At 45.7% G+C, this 20,412-nt stretch overlaps 1 protein-coding gene across 7 annotated transcripts in view; it reads right to left on the bottom strand.

The window, feature by feature from the left end:
- Positions 1-20,412, bottom strand: part of PPARD (peroxisome proliferator activated receptor delta) — an 85,444-nt gene that overhangs the window by 43,896 nt on the left and 21,136 nt on the right. The window contains exon 3 of one of the 7 annotated variants that reach the window (XM_038005998.2): positions 12,874-12,960. The exons of the other annotated variants lie outside the window; for them this stretch is intronic. The gene's annotated coding sequence lies outside the window, so the exon portion shown is untranslated. The remainder of the gene's footprint in view (positions 1-12,873; positions 12,961-20,412) is intronic. 7 annotated transcript variants of the gene reach the window in all.

Here is a 20,412-nt window from a genome sequence, read left to right as displayed (position 1 = left end):
TATGGGTCTCCCAAGTTATTCCTAGAATTTTTGAGTTCCAAGAAGGAATATCAATGTTTAATTGTCAATAAATTTTGTAGTAAGTAGAAGTATTTTTACACATAATTAACATGATAGCATACCAAGACCTCTGGTTAAATTAATGTGGGTGAAACAATTATACCCATTTCACAGGACCTGGAGAATTTCACTGCTCTAAAATTTCATTTTATGGCAAGCACAGTCTAGGTGATGCCAGGTGCCTGGTTAGAACATGCCTCCTGACAACGACCCCGTTCCTGGAGTAAAGTCTCCTGGCAGTGCCATGGCATGTCCAGGAATGAATGCTCTCCTGCCACTGGCCTCTAATTGCCTAATGGGCCTGGGACTTGGCTCTCCAAACACATGGCTCCCATCCCAGAGCTTCCCACTAAGCCAACTATTTCTGTTTCCTAAGGTTCCAGAGGCTACTGCTGATGTCAGAATGGAGGGGCAAAAACAAACCCCAACAACAACAACGGTGACAATGACAAAAAGGAGACAGCAGAAGAGGGGACATAGAGGAAACAAACTACAGGCAAGAATGTCTGCATGATGAACTCGAGACTGTGCCCCTGGAGGGTATGTGAGATACCCACTTTGTGCCTTTCTCCATTCTCCCCCTCTTTCTCACCCACCCTCTGTACTGTATTGTTTACTTATCTATGTCTTCCCTCTGGAATGGGGCACCTTGACTGTTCTTCATAACTAGTAGACTGTAGGTGCTAAATTAATGCTGAATGAATGGCGGCAGACCTTGCTAACTGTTTACACAATATCCATTCTCCCCTTCTTTCTTAGTGACAGAATCCCAATTCTGCTTCAAGTAGCAATGTGCCCAGCTAAACGATGTCTCAGCCTCCCTTGCATCTAATGGAGGCCAATGAGGAGAAGCTGAAGCTATTTGGTGGGACTTGCAGGAAAGCTCCTTAAGATGGAGCATGTGTTCTTCCTGCCTTTCCTCTCTTCTTCCTGCTTTCTTCCTAGAACCTGACATGATGGCTGGGGCTCCCACAGCCATCTCAAACCATGATACAACCTTGGGGTTGGAAACTCTGCACTAAGGATGGCGGAGCAGAGAGACCAGCCCTAGACTATCCCCTCTAGATTTCTTTTCACAATAGAAAAAATTTCTACTGGTTTAAGCTACTGCTGTTTCTGTTCTAGCTGCCAAACAGAATTCCTAACTGATTCATGAGTAAACCAATTAAATTCAGTTTTCTTAAATTATCATCGCTGACCTACAGTTTACAAGGCCAATCACCACCTCTAGCCTCTGGTCTTTGTAATGTAATGATAATTTGTCATTAAGTTACAAAGAATTATTGTTCACTGGAGGTCAGGACAGAAGCACTAGAAGAGGTAGTTCAAGGAGGAGAAGGAGACACTGAAAAAAAGATGAGGGATAGAGGCAGGAGGGGAGCATGAAAATGAGGCACAGGGAAGAGAGATGACAGGAGAATGTGGGGAGGAACAGATGCAAAAGGCTGGAGCAAAGGAAAGGGGAGCCTGACAGGCAAGGCAGAGACCCTGGCAAGACGGAGTGGTGGAGAGAGGAGAAAGAGAAGTATGCTGCAGCAGCAATTGCTGCTATGATTTAGAGAACAGGTGCTGCAGGCTGGACGTCAGGCTGGGCATCAGCACCAAGCACTTTGTATGTACGTGTGCTCCCTGATCCTCTCACTCCTGCACTAAGTGTTACCACACCTGTTTTACAAATGAGGTAACTGGTTTGGTGCGGTGGCTCACTCCTGTAATCCCAGCACTTTGGGAGGCCAGGGCACGAGGATCACTTGAGCCCAGGACTTCAAGACCAACCTGGGCAACATAACAAGACCCCCAATCTCTACGAAAAAATTAAAAAATTAGCCAGGTGTGGTGCATGTGCCTGTAGTTCCAGCTACTTGGGAGGCTCAGTAGGGAGGACTGCTTGAGCCCGAAAGCTTGAGGCTGCAGTGAGCCGAGATCATGCTACTGCACTCCAGCCTGGGTGACAAAGTAAGACCTTGTCTCAAAACAAAACAAAACAAAACAAAACAAAAAACAAAAATGAGGTTAATTGGCTCTGAGATATGAATTAACTCTCCCTCAGTCACAGAAAATGGTAGAGGCAGGCTTTGTTGAAGTCTCCTTAGAAGGGAGGTGAGACATCATTCTTCTGTCTTTTTCTATCTCACTGTGAGATGTGGAACCACGGCAACCATTTGGACCATGAGGACAGCAGCCACACCCTAAGAATGGCAGGGCAGGGAACTGTAAGGAGCCTGGGTTGCTCATGACCTAATGGAGTTTCCACAACTGTCTGAGACTACAGACTACCTAACAGTCAGAATCCCCATCCATGAATCCATCAATCCATCCATAAATGCTTCAGATAATAATTTGCTACATTTTCCTCTAATCTTCAGTAATAGATTCCAAGTCACACTCCCAGACATTCTGATTCAGCAATCACTTTGAGATACACTCTCCTAGAAAAATGGAAAATCAGATTCATTGAACAGGTAAGGAAACTATCTGAGAGTCCACAGGACAAACCTTGATACCTCAAAAGGAGCAACTGCTGATGACGTGCCCCTAGAAGGTCTTGGAGATCAGCAGATGACACTGTAAAATTACTCTACCATTATTTGGAGAAATGGAAGAAGGGGAAAGTTCATAAAGACCAAGAGAGCACATTTGGGGCTATTTCCTCAGAAACAGATAAAAGGTAGTCCTTGTTAATTCAGACCAGTCTCTAACAGTGCTAGCAAGTCATCTCAGAAAAAACAAACCAATAGTCCAAGCCTCAGAAAGAGAACAGCTCCTTTTGGGCAAAAGCACTAAGTTGTCAAAGCAACACACTTGCACCCAGTGGCATCACACAGCATGACTGTTGGGCACCATTGGTTGCAGCTTGCTGTGTGCTAGGAATTCTCTCCAACTAGACTGTAAGCTCTCCTCTCTGAGAAGAGGGACTTGTGGCATTACTATTTCAGTATCTTTAGCAATAGCACCTAGCAGAGTACTGAACACACAGTTGCTTAATATATGACCACAGACTGAGAGCTGTCAAGAAAGAATTAATGGGATTCATGTGGGTTGGGCAAAGATGCCTACTGGAAGCCAGGCATGGTGGCTCATGCCTGTAATCCCAGCACTTTGGGAGGCTGAGGTGGGTGGATCACAAGGTCAGGAGTTCGAGACTAGCCTGGCCAACACGGTGAAAACCCATCTCTACTAAAAATACAAAAATTAGCCAAGCATGGCAGCGGGTGCCTGTAATCCCAGCTACTTGAAAGGCTGAGGCAGAAGAATCACTTGAACCCAGGAGGTGTAGGTTGCAGTGAACAGAGATGGTACCATTGCACTCCAGCCTGGGTGACAAGAGCGAAACTCCATCTCAAAAAGGAAAAAAAAAAAAAAAAAGAAAGAAAACCAAAAAATAGAAAAGATGTGTACTTCAAGACCTAACTCTGTGCCCATCTCTGAGTTCAAGCTGATTCCTGAAATTCCAGCCAAGGGAATTGAGAGTTGGTGCTGTCATTGTTCATCACTCTCATGAAACTGTTATCTGATGGATAATCTGGGGATCTTTAAAGGTTCAAATGCCTTCTCTTCTAAGAATATTCCTATGATAGAGTCCCAAGAGTCCAGAGAATTCAGGCAAAGCTGAAGAGGATGACACAGGCCATTAAGCTCTGCCCCAGACCTATCTCATCTGCCCTTTTTAGTTGTTAAGTCTCAGTGGGGTAGAAATCTTAATGAGGTCAGAAGTGACGAGTGACACAGCTCTAAATGCCAGGTACTGAGTTTTCACATCCTGGTCTCTTCGGAGGCCCCGGGCATACAGAGTCATCTACTCCTAAAGCAACTGTGCCTTTCAGAAGGGCAGTCTTATTCTAAAATTAAAGATTCTCAGGGCCCACTAGGATTATAATTAGTTTGTATTCCTCCACCTGGCACTCAGAGATGCTGAGTTTGGGAAGGGAATGTGGGGCATGCATTCTTAAGGCTGGAAACCACTTTAATTTGCAAGATTTAGTGGCTTTTTCTGGCCACTGGCTTGTTTTAAGTCTCTGGCATCTTCAGCTAGACTAAGAATTGTCACCTTGTGTCCCAGCCATACTGATTCACATTTCCATCAACTTGGCATAAAATGTGCCAAAGAAACAAGCTTTCCTGATGTCACTCCCTGCATCTGCGTCCCATGCCACTCCCAGCATTTGCCTCTACTCAGCCAGAGAAATTCAATGCAATTTAACTACCAACGCTGAATGCCCACCAAATGACAGATAGAATGAGAGGAGTTTCAAGTACCAAGAAAAACAAGGCCCTGCTCTCAAGGGGGTCAGAGTCGGCTGAAAAAAAGGAGATACGTGGCCAGGTGCAGTAGCTCACGCCTGTAATTCCAGCACTTTGGGAGGCTGAGGTGGGTGGATCACAAGGTCAAGAGATTGAGACCACCCTGGCCAACATGGTGAAACCTCGTCTCTACTAAAAATACAAAAATTAGCTGGGCATGGTGGCACACACCTGTAGTCCCAGCTACATGGGAGGCTGAGACAGGAGAATGGCCTGAACCCAGCAGTCAGAGGTTGCCGTGAGCCGAGATCGTGCCACTGCACTCCAGCCTGGTGACAGAGCGAGACTCCGTCTTAAAAAAAAAAAAAAAAAAAAAAAGATATGTAAACAAGCAGCGACCCACAGAGTAGTAATTACTACAGACAGAGACCCCAAGCTCTGAAGGAGTAAAGGCTGCTCTCCTGGGAGGGATCAAGGAAAGGAGGGGAGACAGGCAATTCCAGGGAAGGAATAAGCAGTGCAATTGCACAGAAGCCTGGCAGCCTGAACTGCTGGAGGCAGCCTGAACTGCTGCAGACAGCAACCACAGAGTGGGCCAACAGGGATCAGGGTTACTGCACGCCAGATGCTGCCATTTTACAGATGAGAAAGCTGAGTTACAGAAGGGATAAGTAACTTGTCCAAAATCATACGTTATGAAAAGACAGGTTCCAAGCCAAACAGTTGGACCCTAAAACCTGCGCTTTTAAACATTACAGTACATGGTATGCGAATAGTTCAATCTGCTGAAGTGTAAAATTTAAGAGCTAAGTTTATGCAGGAGAGGTAGAATGGCTGGATCATGAAAGGCTTCATATGACACGCTAAGCATCTGAATAAACTTTCAGCAGGATACTGGACTAAATTAATGTGAACGAGCTTCCCCTTTCTACCACTATCACAGAGAAATACCAGATAAAATAAAACAAATGACGCCCTTAGATATGCAGTCAAACTGGAAAGAGAAATGCCCTATGTGTGAGAAGAACTGACACCACAATGGCCTGTGGACTTTTGCACCCACATATGAAGTGGTTTAAAGCCTGCCTGTGGCTTTGAGTCCCAGTATCAAGAAGAGAGCCTCAAAGGGCTGGCCAGTATAGGAAAGCAACAAGAAGCTGAACACTTCTCCAAGGCTCTGTGGGTCAGGTATGCGTGGGAGGTCACCCTTTCTTAAGTCACCAAGCTAGTCCTGCCCATGGATATAAAACTGAACTTACACTACTAGGGTGGTGAAGGGGTGCCGCACTAAGCAGTGAACATAAAAACTGAGCCAGGACCACTGAAACACTCATGGCCCCACCAGAAGCAAACAAACTGCTCTGAGGAATACTTTCATAATTCAGGTCACAAGTCTCAGCCAGAAAAGGGAATCCCTCCTGGAGATGAACTCACACCCAAAGTTACAAACCACACAAGGAAATAAACCACCAAGGGGGCGAGCATCAGACACAAAAAGAGAAGTAGCATCCCAAGAGTTAGAAATAAGACAGTCTCAAAGAAACTACACAAGAAAACTTAAGATGATTAAACAGATAAAGGAGCACAGAAAGAACAAATATAGAGACTTTGGTGGTAGAATGGTCAACAATATGTCTAAGAGGCCTTCCAGAGGCCACTGTAGAGAAAATGAGAGAGCCAAAGAGGCAATGGCTGAAACTTTCCAAAATTTAAGAAAGAATTAAATGTAAGAGATTAACATTAGGGGAAGCTGGGTGAAGGAATATAGAAATTCTGTAAAGCTAAGTTTATCTACAATCATTCTAAAGTAAAAAAGCTTTTTCTTTCTTTTGTTTTTTCTTTTATAAATCAGTCCTCAGAAGCAGCATACCAAATCCTGAGCAAGAAAATGGAGAACAAATCCACACTTAATTTCAAATGATTCTAAACAAAAGCATATATACATATATAGAGAAATATATTAATTGAATATGATTAAAGAGAATACTGATGTTCATTGTACTACTGTTTTTTCTAATTTTAACATTTTTCTAAGTAAAAGGATGGGAGAAAAGATGAGAAAATGTTGGAGCAAGAACAGAAATAAAGGCCAGGGAAGTTGGCTCACTCCTGTAATCCTAGCACTTTGGGAGGCCAAGGTGGGAGGAGGGTTTGAGTGAGAAGTTCAAGAACAGCCTGGGCAACACAGTAACATCCCATCTCTAGAAAACACTTTTTTTTTTTTTTTTTTAATTAGCTGAGCGTGGTGGTGTGCACCTATAATCTCAGCTACTTAGGAGGCTGAGGTGGGAGGATTGCTTGAGCCTAGGATGTCAAACCTACAGTGAGCTGTGATCACAACACTCCAGCCTAGGCAAAAGAGCTAGACCGTGTCTCAAAAAAGAAGAAAAGAACAGAAGTAAAATGTATAGTTTTCAAACCGGTAAAGGGAATAAAGAAAATTCCAGGCCAGGAGCAGTGGCTCATGCCTGTAATCCCAGCACTTTGGGAGGCCGAGGTGGGTGGATCGCCTGAGGTCAGGAGTTCAAGACCAGCCTGGCCAACATGGCAAGACCCTATCTCTACTACAAATACAAATTAGCCACATGTGGTGGCACGCGCCTGTAGTCCCAGCTACTTGGGAGGCTGAGGCAGGAGAATCGCTTGAACCTGGGAGGCAGAGGTTGCGGTGAGCCGAGATCACGCCACTGCACTCCAGCCTGGGTGACAGAGCGAGACTCCATCTCCCAAAAAAAAAAAAAAAGAAAACTCGGAAGGAGAAAAACAGGCAAAAACAGAAATACATGGAAAGTACTAAAAAATACAATACAGTAACACATTAAGTTAAATCCCAAAAATGTACATAAATTACTTCATATTGTCAGATTTGATTTAAATCCAGCCACATTCTGTTTATGAAAGAAACTCCTAAACGTCATGACACAGAAAGGTTGAAAAGATGAGGCAGCAGCAACCACAGGCAGCACTAGTGCCATCAGACCTCATAGCAAAAAACAGGAGTGACATTAGGGAGGAAGAATAAGACTTAGTTACTGATTAAATGAGGCCAGGGAGAAGAGAGAAACAAAGGGTAACTGTCAGGTGAACAGGGGGATGTGGATGATTCCATTAAGGTGGGGATTGTGGGAAGAAGAGCAAGTCTGGCAGGAAAATGTAAGAGTCACTAGGGGAGTGTTGAGTTTTAGAAGCTCTGGAGACCCCTCGATGAAGATGTCCTGTAAGTAGTTACAGAAGATTCTTACCACCACTATTAAAAATGTACATATTTTTCCTTTTTTTCGAGATGGAGTCTCGCTCTGTCACCCAGGCTGGAGTGCAGTGGCGCGATCTCAGTTCACTACAAGCTCTGCCTCCCGGGTTCACGCCATTCTCCTGTCTCAGCCTCCTGAGTAGCTGGGACTACAGGTGCCCACCACCACGCCTGGCTAATTTTTTGTATTTTTTAGTAGAGATGGGGTTTCACCATGTTAGCCAGGATGGTCATGATCTCCTGACCTCGTGATCCGCCCGCCTTGGCCTCCCAAAGTGCTGGGATTACAGGCATGAGCCACCGCGCCTGGCCCATATTTCTTACTTCTAAAACAAAACAAAAATCCAAAAAGCAATCGCCCACTAAACCCCCCACTGGAGAACTAACCATGATCTTAGCAATAAACCCATGTTTCCCATCTATGCCTAGTCCATCTAAGTTCTGCTCCTGCTGGGTGATGTGAAAAGTGGTGACAGGCTCCAAGGTTTCTAGAGCCAGTTCAGGTCCCATGTACACAGTGGAAAAGCTCTTTGGAGGCAGGAAACCCTGTGTCTGTGCAGCCAGAGGAGAAACAGATTCACTAGCAGCAGAGGTCAGGAGCCAGAGGTTCACTACTGCCAGGTGGACCACTTTCACTGGCTGAATCCCAAGGTTCAATGCAAGTAATCAGTTACCCAGTGCCCATTCTTGACCTCACGAAACATACAGTAGGCCAGGCATGGTGGCTCACACTGCAATCCCAGTACTGTGGTAGGCGGAGACGGGTGGACTACTCAAGCCCAAAAGTTCAAGACCAGCCTAGGCAACATGGTAAAACCCCATCTCTACAAAATATACAAAAAAAAAAGTAGCCAGGTGTGCTGGCACACGTGAGGATCGCTTGAGTCAGGGAGGTCAGGGCTGCAGTGAGCCAAGATTGCACCACTGCACTCCAGCCTGGGCGACACAAGGAGACTTTGTCTAAGAAAAAAAAAAAAAAAAAAAAAAGAAAAGAAAGAAAGAAACGTAGAGTGGAGAACAGTCATAATACAAGAAAGACTATGGCAAACCCCCACAAGAGAAGTACCAACAGCTATGGAGTTCAAAGAACAGAAAGCTCCTCTGTGCAGTTTAGGGGTACAATCATGTCATAGAGGAGGCAACACTGGAAATGTTTTTTTTCTCCATGTCCCCTTGTTACATAATTACAGGGGTACATTGATCCATGCAGCTACGTGTCCAGTAGCTTGGGGCATCCAGGCACTTACCACTCTCCACAGCAGAAGCTGGTCTCTAAAATAGTGATACTTAATATTTATTGTTTACAAAGAGTCAGGCATGTGTTCAGCGTTTTATGGGCATTCTTTCATTTAATTATCCCGATTACTCTATAAGGTATTGCTATGGTTTGAATGTTGTGAACCCTCCAGAATTCACGTTGAAACTTAACTCCCAGTACAACGGTATTAAGAGGTGTGTCTTTGGAGGTGTTTAGGTCATGAAGGCTCTGCCCTCAGGAATGGATTAGTGCTCTTATAAAAGGGCTCCAGGAAACTAGGCAGGCCACTTTCACCCTTCCGCCATGTAAGGACACAGAATTCATCCCCTCTGGAGGACACAGCAACAAGGTGCCATCTTGGAAGTAGACAACAGCCTTCACCAGACACCAAGTCTGCCAGTCCTTGATCTTGAACTTCCCGGGCTCCAGGACTGTGAGAAATCAATTTCTGTTGTTTATAAACAGAATTTTGTTATAGCAGCACAGACTAAGACAGGTATGTACCTTTTTTTTTTTTTTTTTTTGAGACAGAGTTTTGCTCTTGTTGCCCAGGCTGGAGTGCAGTGGCGGGATCTCAGCTCACTGCAACCTCTGCCTCCCAGGTTCAAGCGATTCTCCTACCTCAGCCTCCTGAGTAGCTGGGATTACAAGCATGCGCCACCATGCCTGGCTAATTTTTTTATTTCTAGTAGAGACGGGGGTTTCTCCATGTTGGTCAGGCTGGTCTTGAACTCGTGACCTTAGGTGACCCACCCGCCTTGGCCTCCCAAAGTGCTGGGATTACAGGTGTGAGCTACCATGCCCAGCGGTATGTACCATTGTTATTCCCAATTTACAGATGAGAAAACTGAGGCCCAGAGAGGCAAAGAAAGAAAAGTTTCCCAAGGTCACTGAGATAGGGTCATAGAGTCTGAATCTGAACCCAGGTCTAACGCCAGAGCACATGCTCTTACCCACTTTGTCATCTATCTCATATAGGCATTATAATTCTATGTGCCCTACTAGACCTGTAGCTCTGTAATCCATTGTCTTAGCCTCCACAATGCCCAGCTCCAGGATAAACTGTGGAGGGACAAAGACAACTGTGGCAGAATGACATACAAGTAGGCTGGATTTAAGTCAGAGCTCTTACACACATTCAAGCTTGGGATCCTCCAAGTATAGGTTGAGTGATTCGGCTAGTCACAGAATCTCTCTGGTTATAAAGCTCAGAGTGGGCTGGACGTGGATCACACCTGTAATCCCAGCACTTTGGGAGGCCAAGGCAGGCGGATCACCTGAAGTCAGGAGTTCAAGACCAACCTGGCCAACATGGTGAAACCCGTCTCCACTAAAAAATACAAAAATTAGCCAGGCATGGTGGTGGGAGTCTGTAAACCCAGCTACTCAGGAGGCTGAAGCAGGAAAATGGCTTGAACCTGGGAGGTGGAGGTTGTAGTGAACCAAGGTCGTGCCACTGCACTCCAGCCTAGGCAACAGAGCGAGAATCCATCTCAAAAAATAAAAATAAATAAAAATAAAGCTCAGAGTGTCAGGCACAGTGCTAGACACTAGGCAATCTAATTCTCACAACAATCCATTAGCCCCATTTTCCAGAAGAGGAAACTGAAGCCCAGAAAGGTTATAATCTGTTAAAGGTCTTCAGCTAATAAATGACAGAACCAGGATTCAAACCCAGACCCACCTCAAAAACTACACATGTAGCTGCTGTGCACACAATCTAGCAAGTCTCCTGACCTAGGAGTTAGTGGAGAGGGCAGGCAGTGAACTTTGCCTTTGGACTTGGGGAGCTCAAACTGAGTAACGAATATGTAATCACCGTGTGGACTAGAAGTACAGTCAATATTTCAGACCAGGAACCAACAAGGCCAGGCCCAGAGAGGAAGCCAATGAGCACAGGTTCATGTACATCTGCAATGAGTGTTTTTCCAAACTAGGTGGTCATGTTCACAGGTTCTAGGGGTTAGGACTTGGACATATCTTTTGGAGGGTCAACCACCCAACTCACTATAGGCAGTAAAATCAGTGGGGAGAAACACTCAAAAGAACGGGAGGAATGACCTGTGCATGGAAGAGGAATGAGGTTTAAAGCTGTTAGTAAGGCTCCCAGAAACTGAGAGAATGACGGGTTATTAACAGAAAGGGGATATGCAAAGAGCAGAGACAAAGAGGGGCTCTGCCTTTAAGGCTGCACACTCCAGCAGGCCGGTGGACACAGGGACCTAGTGTTCAGGAGAAAAGAACTTTAGTATTCGGTAGCTATAAGAGCAAATGGTCACAGTCATAGGAAGGGACAAGCGTGTGGAGGGAGAGGGTGAGAGAAGAGAAGAGAGGGCAGAAGCCCAAAGAATGTTCACACTCAGGCAGTGGAAAGAGGAAGAGGAACCAGGGCAGCAAAAGCGCAGTCAGAGAGGAAGGGAAACGGAGGCCACGGGAGTACAGACATTTGCCCTCCTAGGGGGCAGGGTCCAGTCTCTTTCATCCGCATCATCCCAGAGTCTGACAAGGTACTAAGCATAGAGTAGGCACTTGGCAATTGCTGAAGTAATAATAGAGAGCAACTATGTGAGAGAGAGCAACATATGAGTGATTTCTAAGATGCAAAGAAAAGAAGGTAAAGGCATCTGTAATGCTTGAGAGCTTGGCAAAGTTACATGAGGTAGCATCTTCCGAGAGGGTGTGGGGTGAGTAGGGGAAGGCCTGGAGGAAACCCCAAGGGAAATGTGATGGGAAAACTATGAGAAGAAGAATAGAATGAGCAGCCAGCTGTTGGAGGTGAATTCTGGGGCCTTAACTGCCCACCATGGGGCTCGCGTGAGCTCCCTGCTACACATAAGAGCTGCCTTGCCATCCAGCCGCTCTTTTTGTTCCAATCCCAACCATACATTCCACATATTTATCTAAAAAACAGTTGCCACAACTCATCTTGGGGAGAAGAGCTGCTGTGAAACCTATGAGCGAGAGGCTGCTGCTGTGACCTGGGAAGACCTGTCCCACATCCCTGGCAAGTTCTCCGGGGTGACTCTTCATCATGGGCGGGTAGCAGGCTTTTCCAGACAGGAAGTGTGTGGAGAGGAGCAGGGACTGTGGCCAGTGGGTGACTCATGAAGCGTTTACCAGCCATGTGGGTGCCCACCACCTTCAGAGGGGGGCAGACTGGGCCAGTTGCATCAGACTTCCTGGAAGCATTTCTTCATTTCTATTTTTGAAGACACTGAACTTCCAGAGTGACATCTCTCCTGACTTCAAAAGGCACTCCAATCAGCAGCCAGAACCAGTATCTTCTTACACATACTTTACCCACCCAACTCTACTCACTCCCCAACATGCCTGCACACAACAGAGGAAGTGGCCAGACAACACGATGCAGACTTTCTAAGGGCAACAGGAAACGATACAATACCACGGAGCCACAGTGAGAACCCAGGTGGCTGAAGCTCCCACATGCCACCATGTTTCCCAGCAGCCAGACCCTTCCTGGCCCACAGACAGGGATAAGCATCAATTCCCAAATTAACTGGCCGACAGGTCAGAGAATAGCATCATCCAAAAGATCACAGGACTTCCTGTACAAATTAACCCAGATTCAAAGGAACAGGGAGTCAGGTACTCTTATACTGCAGTGAGAGGGTAAATTAGTGTAACTTTCTAGAATTTGACAATACGGCAACATTTATTCATATCCTTACATATCGATTCATTCAAAATTTGCACACATACACACAAATATACTCACTTTAAAAACTGAATACCTACCAAATACCAGGAACTATGCCAAGTAGTAGGGGAGACAGACAAGGTGACTGCTCTTAAAGAGCTTTTGTTCTAGTCATGGATTTGGACAATGAACCAATAAATCAACAAAATCATATCTAAGTGTAGAGAGCATTGGCTCTAAGAGCAAAAGATGAGAAATAACCTAAATGTCTGTTGGCAGGACTGATTAAATAAGATTAGATATTCTCATAAGAATGAATACTTCTCTGCTATTAAAAGCGCATTCTTGAAAACTATATTCAAATTGCTAGGATATAAATGTTTAAAGCAGGTTTCAAAACAGTACCACGATTATGTCCAGTGACAGAAGTCAATCACAGAAGATCACATATTGTATGATCCCATTTATATGCAATGTCCAGAACAGGTAAATCTGTAGGTAGAGAAAGTAGATGAGTGGTAGTTTTGGGCTGGAGTGAGGGTGGGGTGGGGCACTGAGGTGGGAATGCATGCTAATGGATTATAGGATATCTTTTTGGGACTAAGAAAATGTTCTAAAACTAGATTGTGGTGATGGTTGTACAACTCTGTAAATACTAAAAACCATCAAATTGCACACTGTCAACAGGTGGACTTCAAGACTTATATCTCAACAAAACTGCTAAAAAGTCACATTCAATATGACTTCAATTTTTTTTTTTTTTTTTTTTTTTTTTTTTTGAGACGGAGTCTCACTCTGTTGCCCAGGCTGGAATGCAGTGGCAGGATCTTGGCTCAATGCAACCTCCAACTCCCCCGTTCAAGTGATTCTCCTGCCTCAGCCTCCCGAGTAGCTGGGACTACAGGCACCCGCCACCACACCTGGCTAATTTTTTGTATTTTTAGTACACATAGGGTTTCACTGTGTTAGCCAGGATGCTCGATCTCCTGACCTCGGCCTCCCAAAGTGCTGGGATTACAGGTGTGAGCCACCGCGCCCAGCCCAATATGGTTTTCTAAAAGAGGGGGTGTGAAGGGTCATGAGGGGAAGGATGAATAGCCATTCAAAACATTAACCATGGAAATTCTCTGAGAGGAAAGTTCTAGGTAATTTTATGGTCTTCTTTATATTTATCTTTATTTTCCAAATATTCTAAAATATAGAAGTTTATTTAACTGGCAAACCAAATTATCCAGGGTTTTAAAATCTAGTTTTCCAAGTGTACCTTAAGTATGTCCAAGGCACAACACTAGAAAGGTCCAACTGCTGTGTTAACTTAGATATCTCTAGGGTTGTCATATTCTTCACACCAAAGATACCAACCAGATAGCCAAGGAGAGGAATTTCATACTTCAAATAAATCAGACCAAGTAGCTTCTGGTTAGGGGGAGTGTCTGCTGACTGCTAGAAGAGCTTGCTCCTCTCTGCAAACACTTTCAAAGAAAAAAAACCCAGCAGCCACCATAAAGCTCAGATACTATCAAAGCATGCAAAACAACATCAAAGATTTGAGCAGATTCAAACAGAAACTTCCTGGACACTTTCAGGAGTCACTTCCTGGTTGTGAAGTATTAGGCCCTCTGGACAAATCATTCTCTCCCACGTGGCCTCCTCTGATCGGTGACTTCAAAGTCATCTTTCTGAAATGACTGGGCTGAGGGAGGGTGCCAGCAACTGGAAGTCAGTGGTTTCCAACCAGGCTGTACCCCCAAATCAATGGGGAGCTTTAAAGGCAGGTTCCTGGACCCCATCCCTGGGAATTCTAATTCAATAGGCATGAAGAAGGCCCAGGAATCCAAATTTTCCCCAAAACTCCCTGGTGAATATGCCAGTTGAGTCAAGTATGGGACTCACTGGGCTGGATACCATCCGGGATAACTCAAAATAGGGCTAGCCTCCACATTTGGCTACAATGCAGCAGGAATCCCACCCAGTGAGCACTGTGGATCAAAAGGCCACTAAGCGCAGAAAGGGAAACTCCACAGGGAAATTCCATGTATGTCTGGCTATCACTACTGAAGCTCAGGGGAAGCTAGCAAATCCCCAGAGCAAGCCTATTTTGGAAGGTTCCCTAAGACACAGTGATCTTGGATGCTAATCTGTGAAAAGGGGGATGACTAGTACAACTTCCACTGTGGGAGACCACAAGAAAAATCAGCCCTCTCCAACCACACAGAAGAGCCAGCAAGCTTTGCAACTCCCAAGGAGCCAGAAGCAGAAATGAAGGCAGTATAGAGTGGCAGAAGAACCCTGAGTCTGAGTCACACAGATCTGGGTTCAAATTCAGTATCCACTAGCGGCTGTCTGTGGATTAAAGATGGCTACAAACCTTTTGCCACTCTTTCCATCAAGAGGTGGAGTCTAGTTCCCACCCTGGAATCTGGGCTGGCCCAGTACAGCTCTGACCAATACAACAGGATTGAGGTGATGCTCTGGGACGTGAGCCCAGGCCTCAACAGGACTGCCTTCCACCGTCTTGGCCCCCAGATGCCATGCTGCAAGAAGTTCAGGATAGACTCTTTAAGGATGAGAGGACATGCAAAGAGAAGCGGCTTTGGACATTACAGTGCAGCTAAACACAGACAAATGGGCAAGCTCGGCCGACATCATGTGGGGCAGAACCAAGCAGCTGGGCCCAATTCACACAATCAAGAGAAAGGATAAATGGTGGTTGTTTTAAACTACTGAGTTTCGCAGGTGATTCGAGGTGATTTGTTACACAGCAGTAGGTAACTGAAACACTGTTTCTCCTTGAGCAAATGGATTTTTCTGAGCCTTGGTTTCCTCATCAATCAGATATGGAATGATGATAACCTGAACAGGGTTGTGTGAGTCTCAAAAGAAGTGAACGGCTGTGAAAGTCTAAAGCGCAGACTAGTGCCAGTTACCGTCACTATTTCTGCAAACCCAATGTTCAAACCACCACCACACCACCATATCCTTTCTCCACATTTAGAGTCTTTTTGGGCCAGGGTACCTCTTCATATACAAAGGACAGGAACTATTTATACTCGCCCTGTAACTGGGAAGGACCCTGCCAACAAATGCCCCACGTTCCCAAATAACTCACCTTCTCCCACCACACCAGTGTTCCCTCTGGCCTCTCTTCTTCCTGTTACAGTGTTATCTTTGTCCCAGCCATCCAGGTTCAAAGAGTCAACCTCTTACACTCCTCCATTTCCTTTTAGCATCCAGGGAATGGACAAAACCTCATCCCCCCAGTCACCCCCACCTTTCCACTTCCAGTGCCACCAAAAGGCACGGTCATCAAAGCCAGGCAGGCCGGAGTGCTGCTCTGCAACCTACTACCTGTATGACCATATGCACGTCATAAGTATGGCCATATGCAAGACCATATGCATATTATTATAAATCAGTAATACCTTCTTTTTGTGGTCATTTCAAAGACAGAGATTATGCAGCTAAAGTATTTAGTACAGACCGGATGCAATGGCTCACGCCCATAATCCTAGCACTTTGGGAGGCCAAGGTGGGTGGATTACTTGAGGCCAAGAGTTCAAGACCAGCCTGGCCAACATGGCGAAACCCCATCTCTACTAAAAACAAAAAAATTAGCCAGGCATGGTGGCACACGCCTTTAGTCACAGCCACTAAGGAGGCTGAGGCACTAGAATTGCTTAAACCCAGGAGGCAGAGGTTGCAGTGAGCTGTGATCATGCCACTGCACTCCAGCCTGGGTGACGGAGCGAGATTGTCTTACAAAAAAAAGAAAAAAAGTATTTAGTACTACAGGCCAGGAATTTCTCACCTGCACTACTATAGCCATCTCCTAATCTAGGCCTCTGCCTGTGTATCTCTCTCCATTTTGACCCCTCTAGTGTAAATGCTATCAGATTAATTGTCCTGTATGGCAGCTATCCCATTATTCTCCTGCTCAAAGACCTTCCATGGCTCCCACTGTTCTCAGATCAATCTCTGAGAACCTCTCAGCTATGTATGTAAGATTGTACACAATCATGGCTCCATCTGCTGCCTTGGCCAATCCTATCCTTACTGCAACTTGCTATTAGAGTCAGCCATCTAAAATGGCTGGCAACAATCCTCACCTTCTGGTATTCACATCTTTGTGTAAATCTCTCCTAACTCAGAGAAACTGCAAATTAGTTTTAAGCCACTAAGTTTTGGGGTAATTTGTCATGCAGGAATCGATAACTAATACTCTTCATTTCCCCTGTCACACCTCAGCTGTTGTTCTTTTCTTTAGTCATATTCACCCTTCCTACAACATCTCAGCCTGCTGAAATTCTGCCAGGGCTGCAAGGCCCGCTCAGATACTAGTGCTCAGTCACCCTGAGCCTTTCTTAAGTATCCTCTGGAAGCCTTCCCCAGTTCCCCAGTGTCCATCTCCATCACTGCACCTATCACACAGAAGCACTGTCAATCTGTTTATCTGTGTGCAAAATGACAAGGTTATTCATTGCCAAAAAAGACTGGAAATCACCTGCACATTCATCAGTGAATAAGAGAATGGCACATCCAGGCCGTGCATGGTGACTCACACCTGTAATCCCAGCACTTTGGGAGGCCAAGATGGGCAAATCATTTGAGGTCAGGAGTTCAGGACCAGCCTGGCCAACAAAGTGAAACCCTGTGTCTACTAAAAATACAAAAATCAGCTGGGCATGGTGGCATGTGTCTGTAATCCCAGCTACTCAGGAGGCTGAGGCAGGAGAATTGCTTGAACCCAGGAGGGGGAGGTTGCAGTGAGCCGAGATTGTGCCACTGCACTCCAGCCTGGGTGACAGAGCAAGAATCTGTCTTTAAAAAAACCATACAATGGATGAGGCAACTGTTAAAAAAAAAAAAAAAAAAAGAATGAGGGGCCGGCGCAGTGGCTCACGCCTGTAATCCCAGCACTTTCGGACTTTGGGAGGCTGAGGCAGGTGGATCATGAGGTCAGGAGATCGAGACCATCCTGGCTAACACGGTGAAACCCCGACTCTACTAAAAATACAAAAAAAAAAGTTAGCTGCGTGTGGTGGCGGGCGCCTGTAGTCCCAGCTAATCGGGAGGCTGAGGCAGGAGAACGGCGTGAACCCGGGAGGCAGAGCTTGCAGTGAGCTGAGATCGTGCCACTGCACTCCAGCCTGGGCAACACAGTGAGATTCCATCTCAAAAAAAAAAAGATTAAGGAAGCTGTACAGGTCTGGTATGCAAAGATGGCCAAGATACAATAAGTGAAGCAAGGTGCAGACCAGTGAGTACAGCAGACAGGCGTCTGCCTAAAGAGTAACACTTGGGGCCGGGTGCGGTGGCTTACGCCTGTAATCCCAGCACTTTGGCAGGCCAAGGCGGGTGGATCACAAGGTCAGGAGATCGAGACCATCCTGGCTAACACAGTGAAACCCCATCTCTACTAAAAATACAAAAAATTAGCCAGGCGTGGTGGCGGGCACCTATAATCCCAGCTACTCAGGAGGCTGAGGCAGAAGAATCGCTTGATCCCAGGAGGCAGAGGTTACAGTGAGGTAAAATCGTGCCACTGCTCTCCAGCCTGACGACAGAGTGAGACCCCATCTCAAAAAAAAAAAAAAAAAAAAAGTAACACTTGGGAAGCCAAGGCGGGGAGACCGCCTGAGGTCAGGAGTTCGAGACCAGTCTGGCCAACATGGTGAAACCTTGTATCTACTGAAAATACAAAAAAAAATTAGCCAGGTGTGGTGACATGCACCTGTAATCCCAGCTACTCAGGTGGCTGAGGCAGGGAAATTGCCTGAACCAGGGAGGCTGAGGTTGCAGTGAGCCAAGAACGCACCGCTGCACTCCAGCCTGGGCGACACAGCAAGATACCGTCCAAAAAAAAAAAAAAAAAGTTAAACACGGAATACTACATGACCCAGCAATTTCACTAAGTATATTCCCAAGAGAACCTAAAGCATATGTCCACACAAAAGCTTGTACATGAACGTTCATAGCAGTCAAAAAATGGAAACAACCCAAATGTCCACCAACTTACCAATAAATAAAATGGAATATATACACACAACGGAATACTCAGTCACAAAAAGGAATAAAGTACTATTATATGCTACAATATGGATGAACCTCAAAAACATGCTAAGTGAAATTATTCAGACACAAAAGGCTACATATTATATAATTCCATTCATATGAAATGTCCAGGATAGGGAAAGTCGTAGAGAAAGGAAATAGATTAGCAGCCAGGGGATGGAGTAACTGCTGATAGGTAAAGGGTTTTTTAGGTGACAGAAGTGTCCTGGAATTAGTGGTTAATATAACACAGTTAATATATAAACAACACAGTTAATATAATATTTAAAACAGTTAATATAACATATATTAATTTAATATAATATATAAAATACAATTAATATATAAAAAACATCAAAGTGCATACTTTAAAGTGGTGAATTTGGTTATGTGAAATATATCTTAATTTTATGCTATAAAAATATGTAGAATACAAAATAAAATAAACTGCTCACATTCTGCCTGTGGCTCAGTGATTTGGAAGTTTCTCCCTGTCTATGCCCTCCAGCCCCGAAAGGCTGCCAGTCTGTCTCCCCCATCTTTGTGTTCCCTGGCACTTTCTAGCTGCTCACTCGCCCTTCATCTCCCCTGTGACTTCCCACTTTCTGACTCTTGGGCAAGGCCTGGCCCCCGCCTCACTGGATCCACCCTTTCCTGGTGGGTCCACACCACCTACTCAGACCTACTGGACAGCGTCTGGAGGCCGAGGCACCAGCCCCAGAAGTCACCCCAGATGAGCCGTCCAATGGCCAGGGCTGTGGTAACAAGCGTGTGTCAGCTGAGGGATACGGTTTCACATGGGAACTTAATTATAGCTCGGGAGCGGTGAAGGGAGAGGGGGTGGCACAGGCTTTGAGGGGACGCACAGGAAGCTATTCCGCCCTGTCAGCGGGTCTCACCAGGCCTGTGATCACAGGAGAACAGGTATGATTCAGGCAGGCCTACAAGAACGCACAGCTTATGGAAATCTGCCTGCTTTTAAGCATGAATTCCTAGCCCAACCTGTGTGCAGGCCAAAGTGGCCCAGAAAAGACCTGAGAAGCCAATTCCCACTTACCCTCAGGATTCAGAGAGGCCTTCTCCTTGCCTACTGCCAGAGACCTCATTTTATTCTGTAAGAAGTGATAGGGAGGCATAGCTTGTTCCTCACAAAATACCTCATCTTCAATTTTCTCCCTTGCTTTGCGATGCTTTTCTAGAATGGAATCTGAGATACTGATGCATGGAATATCTTCCTCTATGCTTGGATCCCTGCCTATTGCCCAGGGAGGTGCCAAGAAGCTGTGCAGCTGCTGCCACACAGGTGTCAGTAGAGCACAGTAGCCAGATATACCAGATGTGTTGAACTACTGGCCTGGGCACTACCAGGTGAGGGAAGCAGATCAGGCAGAAAGAGAGAGAATCTCTGGAAAGATCATGGAAAGAGTGGGGCCAGGGTGGAGAAGCAGGTGCCACTGAGACACATTTTCTTCACCCCTACGTCTGGCCCCTATCTGGGCCCCTTATTCTCCAGGTCTCTTCCTGGCCAGCTTGCTTGCTGTTTCAGAAAGGTCCCTGCAGTCACCTGCTGCCTGCCCTGCCCCAACCTATCATCCAAGCAGCTTCTTCTCACTGACTGAAGATAGAGCCAGGGACCCAGGCCCTCCTCTCAGTTGCTCTTCCCAAGACCCCCATCCCCAGCCCTGGCATTACCCTTCCCATCTACTGTCTGTGCACCTTTTTTTCTAAGCTCCTGAGAGATTCATCCCTAAAAGCCATAGAAAGAAACCTTCAGACTGGAGGTGGTATCCTTTTCTGGATTTGTATGGAAGGGGAAAAAAAAAAGGCAGGAGTGGTGAGTAGGCAGAGCAGATGGGGTGCTGGACAGGGACAGGGGGAGACACACAGATGGGG

Source organism: Chlorocebus sabaeus, chromosome 17 (assembly GCF_047675955.1).
Source record: "Chlorocebus sabaeus isolate Y175 chromosome 17, mChlSab1.0.hap1, whole genome shotgun sequence".
NCBI lineage: Eukaryota > Metazoa > Chordata > Mammalia > Primates > Cercopithecidae > Chlorocebus > Chlorocebus sabaeus.
Note: the sequence above shows the minus strand (reverse complement) of the source record. Positions and strands in the feature narration are given on the sequence as shown.